This window comes from Heloderma suspectum, chromosome 3 (assembly GCF_057233095.1).
Source record: "Heloderma suspectum isolate Gila_16-S chromosome 3, 16-S_ref, whole genome shotgun sequence".
In the NCBI taxonomy this organism is placed as follows: domain Eukaryota; kingdom Metazoa; phylum Chordata; class Lepidosauria; order Squamata; family Helodermatidae; genus Heloderma; species Heloderma suspectum.
The window spans coordinates 233360065-233365814 of record NC_139460.1 but is presented as its reverse complement, the minus strand read 5'-3'; positions in this window follow the sequence as shown (position 1 = coordinate 233365814).

Genomic DNA, 5750 nt, shown 5'->3' with positions numbered 1-5750 from the left:
TCATTGTTAGAAATATTTGCAGATTTTCGCCTTTATGTATTTCAGGGCGAGAAATCACCTTCACACATATACAGGAAAAAAAGTGATGGAGCTTTGGCTGTGGGCATGCAAATCCACCCACAGGGTGCAAGCATGGTGTTTAATTTCAAATGTTTGGCTTCATGTTGCAGCAGTAGGCTGAACTGCCAACATCTTTCCATCTATGAAGTGTAAAGTAATTCTGTGCCTGGGTGGGAATGCTGGCAGTTGTAATCAGTGGCAAAAATGTGTAATGATATTTGAAAACTTCCCATAAATTTGTATGCAGTATAGAAACTGTTTTGTACACAGGTAACATTATATTAGCATGGAAACCTACAAATGATCTCTCAGATACCTCACAGTGTCTGTTCGATGTCAGAAACTAAGTAACAACTTAGTAATGAAGCATTATTTTCTGCCATTACCAATGGCAGAAAGCAAAGAGGATCTGAAGAGCCTCTTGTTGAGGGTGAAAGAGGAGAGTGCAAAAGCTGGTTTGAAACTCAACATTAAAAAAACGAAGATCATGGCATCTGGCCCCATCACTTCCTGGCATATGGAAGGGGAAGAAATGGAAGCAGAGACAGATTTTATTTTCTTGGGCTCCAAGATCACCGCAGATGGTGACCGTAGCCATGAAATTAAAAGACGCTTGCTCCTTGGGAGGAAAGCTATGGCAAACCTAGACAGCATAGTAAGAAGCAGAGACATCACCTTGCTGACAAAGGTTCGTATAATCAAAGCTATGGTTTTCCCAGTAGTAACGTATGGCTGTGAGAGCTGGACTATAAGGAAGGCTGAGGGCCAAAGAATCAATGCTTTCAAACTGTGGTGCTGGAGAAGACTCTTACTAGTCCCCTGGACTGCAAGGAGGTCAAATCAGTCCAACCTAAAGGAAATCAACCCTGAGTGCTCATTGGAAGGACAGATACTGAAGCTGAAGCTCAAATATTTTGGCCACCTAATGCGAAGAGAAAACTCTCTGGAAAAGACCCTGATGCTGGGAAAGACTGAAGGCAAAAGGAGAAGGGGATGGCAGAGGATGAGATGGCTAGATAGCATTACTGATGCAATGAAAATGGACTTGAGCACTCTCCGGGAGAGAGCGGAGGACAGGAAGGCCTGGCGTGCTATGGTCCATGGAGTCACGAAGAGTCAGACACGACTGAACGACAACAACAACAATGAAGCATTAGGCTGAAGTTCTTCAACATGTGTTTGGAAGTAGGTTGGCCATGACTCTGAAAAGATGGAATTAGAGAAATAGAATCTCTTATATATTTGAAGAGCAAGAGAATGTGAAGCTTATACGCACACACACAACCTTCACAATGCAGCTGATATATATATATATATACACACACACACACACACACACACGCACGTGCATTGTTCAAATAGTACTAATGTATTATTTGAAATATACCTTGTACTAGAATCCTAGTAATAAAAATGATATGTGTGCTTTAAATCCTTTTATTGCTTATAGAGCAGTCTCTGTGTCTTTTAATATACTTGTAAGCAACTCCTGGCATACTTTGAAGACTTTGGTATTCTGACTTTGTAGTGTGTTTCCCCCTCCCCTCCCGAGAAACCAATGGCAGTACAAACATTGCCTAATGACATAGTGACCAAAAAAAATCAATGTGTAATCTGATTTGAGGTTTTTGATTTCCTCTGATGAGTTTAAATTTCATTAAAAGCAACCTTATTCAAACATAAAAGAAATCCTTGAAGGGTAAAACAGGGAATTGTCTCAAAGAATCCCAACTCTTTTGTGCTATTTATTCATTGCATTAATTGTGAGGTACAACATGTGGTGTCAGTTGGCAGATGTACCGTTATCAAGCCTGTGATCAGCGAGAGGAGGGAGCAAAAGCACAAGGGCTCACATTCAAAAATCATTCTTTGGCATATTGACACTTCAGTTATCAACAACCCTTATTATCTGCTTAGAGCTAGATCACAGCTTGCTGGTGACATAATAAGCTACAAATCACTGATGGTGCCTTCTTTCTGCATTCTCTTAATTGTATGTATTCTCTAGAAAAAAAAATATCATTGGGGCCTCTTGTCTTGATGAGAAATTGACATTTTCTGACTGATTATTTGGGACCACTATGTGAGGTAGATAAGACTTATAGTTGTTTTAAAGGAGAGCAGCCATTCTTTCAGGGGCCTCTTTATTGCTCTAGTTGACCCACTTGATGAGTATGGATTTCATGAGGTCTTTTTCAGCATTTGAACTATAAAAGGTTCAGAATGACACCACCCCTTATAGACAAAAGATAACCTTGCCCTTTGAATATATTGATTCTTTATTAACTAGGCTGTTTAATGCAATGAAATGAGGCATTAGATTGAAGTCCATTTCAAGTGCTTTGAATAATCTTTAAAAGCTTGAAAGACTTTAAAAGGCTGCTCTACAGTAATTGGCATATATTTTTAGTGTCTCCATTCCTTAGTTTTGATTAGAAATATAAAGATAAAAAATTCTTAAAGTCCCTCTAAATTGACTTAACACTTTATTTATTCCATACCAGAGCTATTACTATGTTACACATACTTAGGGATCAATTCACGCATCACTTACCCAGGCACAGTTAGATAACTGGTGGACATTGGGTTGTATCCAATGCTAGTCAAATTTAAGTCCCATTCATTGCAGTGGGTCTACTCTAAGTAGGACTAACATTGGATACAACCCATTAGTGTATTGTAGGAGATCTGTCCCCTAGGGCTCATCTGAATTAGTTCCTTCTTTTGTGTGTTTTCTCTGTGGTGAGTATTAGTAATCCATTTAGTTCTTGTTTGAACTTCTGAGATAAAGCCAAACAGGAACATGCCAAATGAAGTTGCAGATTTCCATGCTTCCAAAGTCTTTACCCTTAAATAAGTAGAATGCCTCTGATTATAGTGGGTTGGATCCATACTTGGTAATGCTTAAAGTAGTCCCATTGAAATTAATGAGACTTAATTTCATTATGACTAACTTAAGTCCCATTGATTTCAATGAATCTACTCTAAGCATGACTAAGTTTGGATCTAACCCACTGTTTTTATTTAACTAGCCACAGATGCATGTGCAATGTGAAACACAGAGAACATGACAGGATAATGAGTCTATCAGAAAGACGCATAGCTTGAATTTTAGCTTTCCCCCAAATGCACAGACTTCTAGGTGACCTGCTCCTGAATCTCAGGAGGACTTGAGAAGTAACCTATAATGGAGCACAGTGCTGGAACAAACAAACAAAGAGAGAAACACCAGTATATGAACATAAAGGGGCTATGTCAAGGTTTCACTTATGACCTGGACCCCCTGAGCAACTCCTTAAGAAACTCTTGCCTCCTTAAGAGTCTCACCTTCCTTCTTTTAAACTTCCCCTCCCAGTAACATGAGGTTTATGCTGTAGACGTGGGGTGACTGACACTGTAGACACAGGGTTTAAACACAACAGTTTAGAAGTAGATTTAAAGCAGACAAATTACAACTAAAGATATTTACACAATAGAGCTGAATGATACAAAAGACATTAAAAGAAAAGGGCAACTAAAATGATCAAGGGGCTGGAGCATCTCCCCCATGAGAGAAGGCTACAAGAGCTAGTATTGTTTAGCTTGGAAAAAAGGAGGGTAAGGGGAGACATGACAGAGGTGTACAAAGTTATGCATGGTGTGGAGAATGTGGATAGGGAGGCATTTTTCTCCCTCTCTCATAATACTAGAACCCAGGATCATCCTATGAAGCTGATTGGTGGGAGATTCAGGACATATAAAAGGAAGTACTTCTTCACATAGCGCATAGTTAAACTATGGAATTTGCTACCACAGGATGTAGTGATGGCCACCAATTTGGATAGCTTTAAAAGGGGGTTAGACAACTTCCTGGAAGAAAAGGCTATGAATGGCTACTAGCCTTGATGGCTATGTGCCATCTCCACAATACCAGAAGCAGTGAACCTATGAATGCCAGTTGATGGGGAACATGGGTGGTGGTGGGGTGCTGTTGTGATCATGTTCTGTTTGTGAATTCCTGGTTGACAGCTGGTTGGCCACTGTGTGAATGGAATACTGGACTAGATGGACCCTTGGTCTGATCCAGCATGGCTCTTCTTATGTTCTTAAAATAAAAGTTGCAAAATGCAAGTTCCCTTACCCTAGCTGACCTTAGACTTTTCAAGGCTGCTTCTTCCTGCTCATGCTTCAGACTCCATTCTCACTTCAGGCTCTGGTTGTCTTTCTCTTACTGGCTTTCTCACTCTCCTTATATACCACCCCTCCCTCAAAACCAAAAGTACTTCTTCAAACCTGAAGAAATGAAACTTAAGTGGAGAAATGAAACTACTCCCCTCAGGGTTACTCCCTCCCAACAAAAAACTCCAAGCCTCTAAGCCTGACCTTTTCCCTTCTTTGCCCCAAACCTTCACAGGCTCTTTACATCATCTCTATTATTTCCCATCTTGCAAAGTTTCTACCACTAGCAGAAACTCTGTTTTCATCCTTGTGCAAGTGTCAAATCAAATACCTTAATTCCACTTACGCAAGTTGTTGCATGGGAAGTTCCACAACTGACTGACTTCATTAGGCTAGGCTAGTCCTTACACAGCCACTGGCAGAACACCAACACCCCTTGTACTTTTCCCACAAGCCTAATATTGGATACAACCCTAAGAAATTAAGATTATTTTTGAAGGCACTAACCAAGGTCACATCTAGTTATGTGATTTAGAGAACTTCAGTCTGAAACCTACACAAACACAATATATCAGGGGTAGGGACCTTTGTAGCCCTCCAGATGTTTTGGCCTACAACTCCCATCATCCCATTGGCTAGGGTTAATGGGAGTTGTAGGCCAAAACATTTTGATGGCCATAAGTTGCCCACTCCTACAGTATACTGTGTTTCAAAAAATTAGAAGAGAAATAGTTACTGAAATAGTCTTACATGCAAAGCAATGCACTATGAAGTTGTGTGTTTGAGAGAAGGTGAATCAGAAATGCAGTAAGAAATGCTAGATCCCATTATACCATGTACAACTACAAATGCATGGTGATGATGATTAAGAAGAGCAATCATAGAATTATGAGTCTGGGAAGAATCTCAAGGATGTTTAGTTCAGTGCTCTACTCTAGGATAGATTAATCTATCTCTAATAACATAATGAAGACACCAAGAGAGAGGAGGCTATTTGTAAAGGAAACTATGTAATTGGTGCACCTAACTAATAATATAAATGGCGATTAATTTTAGAAATGTTCTGAGAATGACAGAAGGGCAGTCCCATTTTTATTGAATTGTATGGCAGCCACCTAGTCCTAGTCTAGCTTTGAACATTACAGCAAAAGTTGACTAGCAAATGTGTGAATGAATGAATATTTCTATATTTGAAGATACCAAGTGGTTTCACACAGTATGATAAGCACTAATAACAGCATGTGCATGTCATTTTTCAGTGTGATGTTCAAAGATATCACGATGATGTGAACTTAGGTGTGTAGGACCCAACTTATTATGAAAGAAAGGATGACAAATGTGTACCTGCCTGTCATCTGAGAGTCCTGAGACTCTGATCTACTGGCTTAGTTGCTGTTATATCAAGGAATGTTCACAAACATTAAACGCGCAAGAGCCATGCTGGATCAGACCAAAGGCCTATCTAGCTGAGCATCCTGTTTCCCAGTGGCCAGTTCGATGCTTATGGAAACCCCACAAGCAGGATATACCAG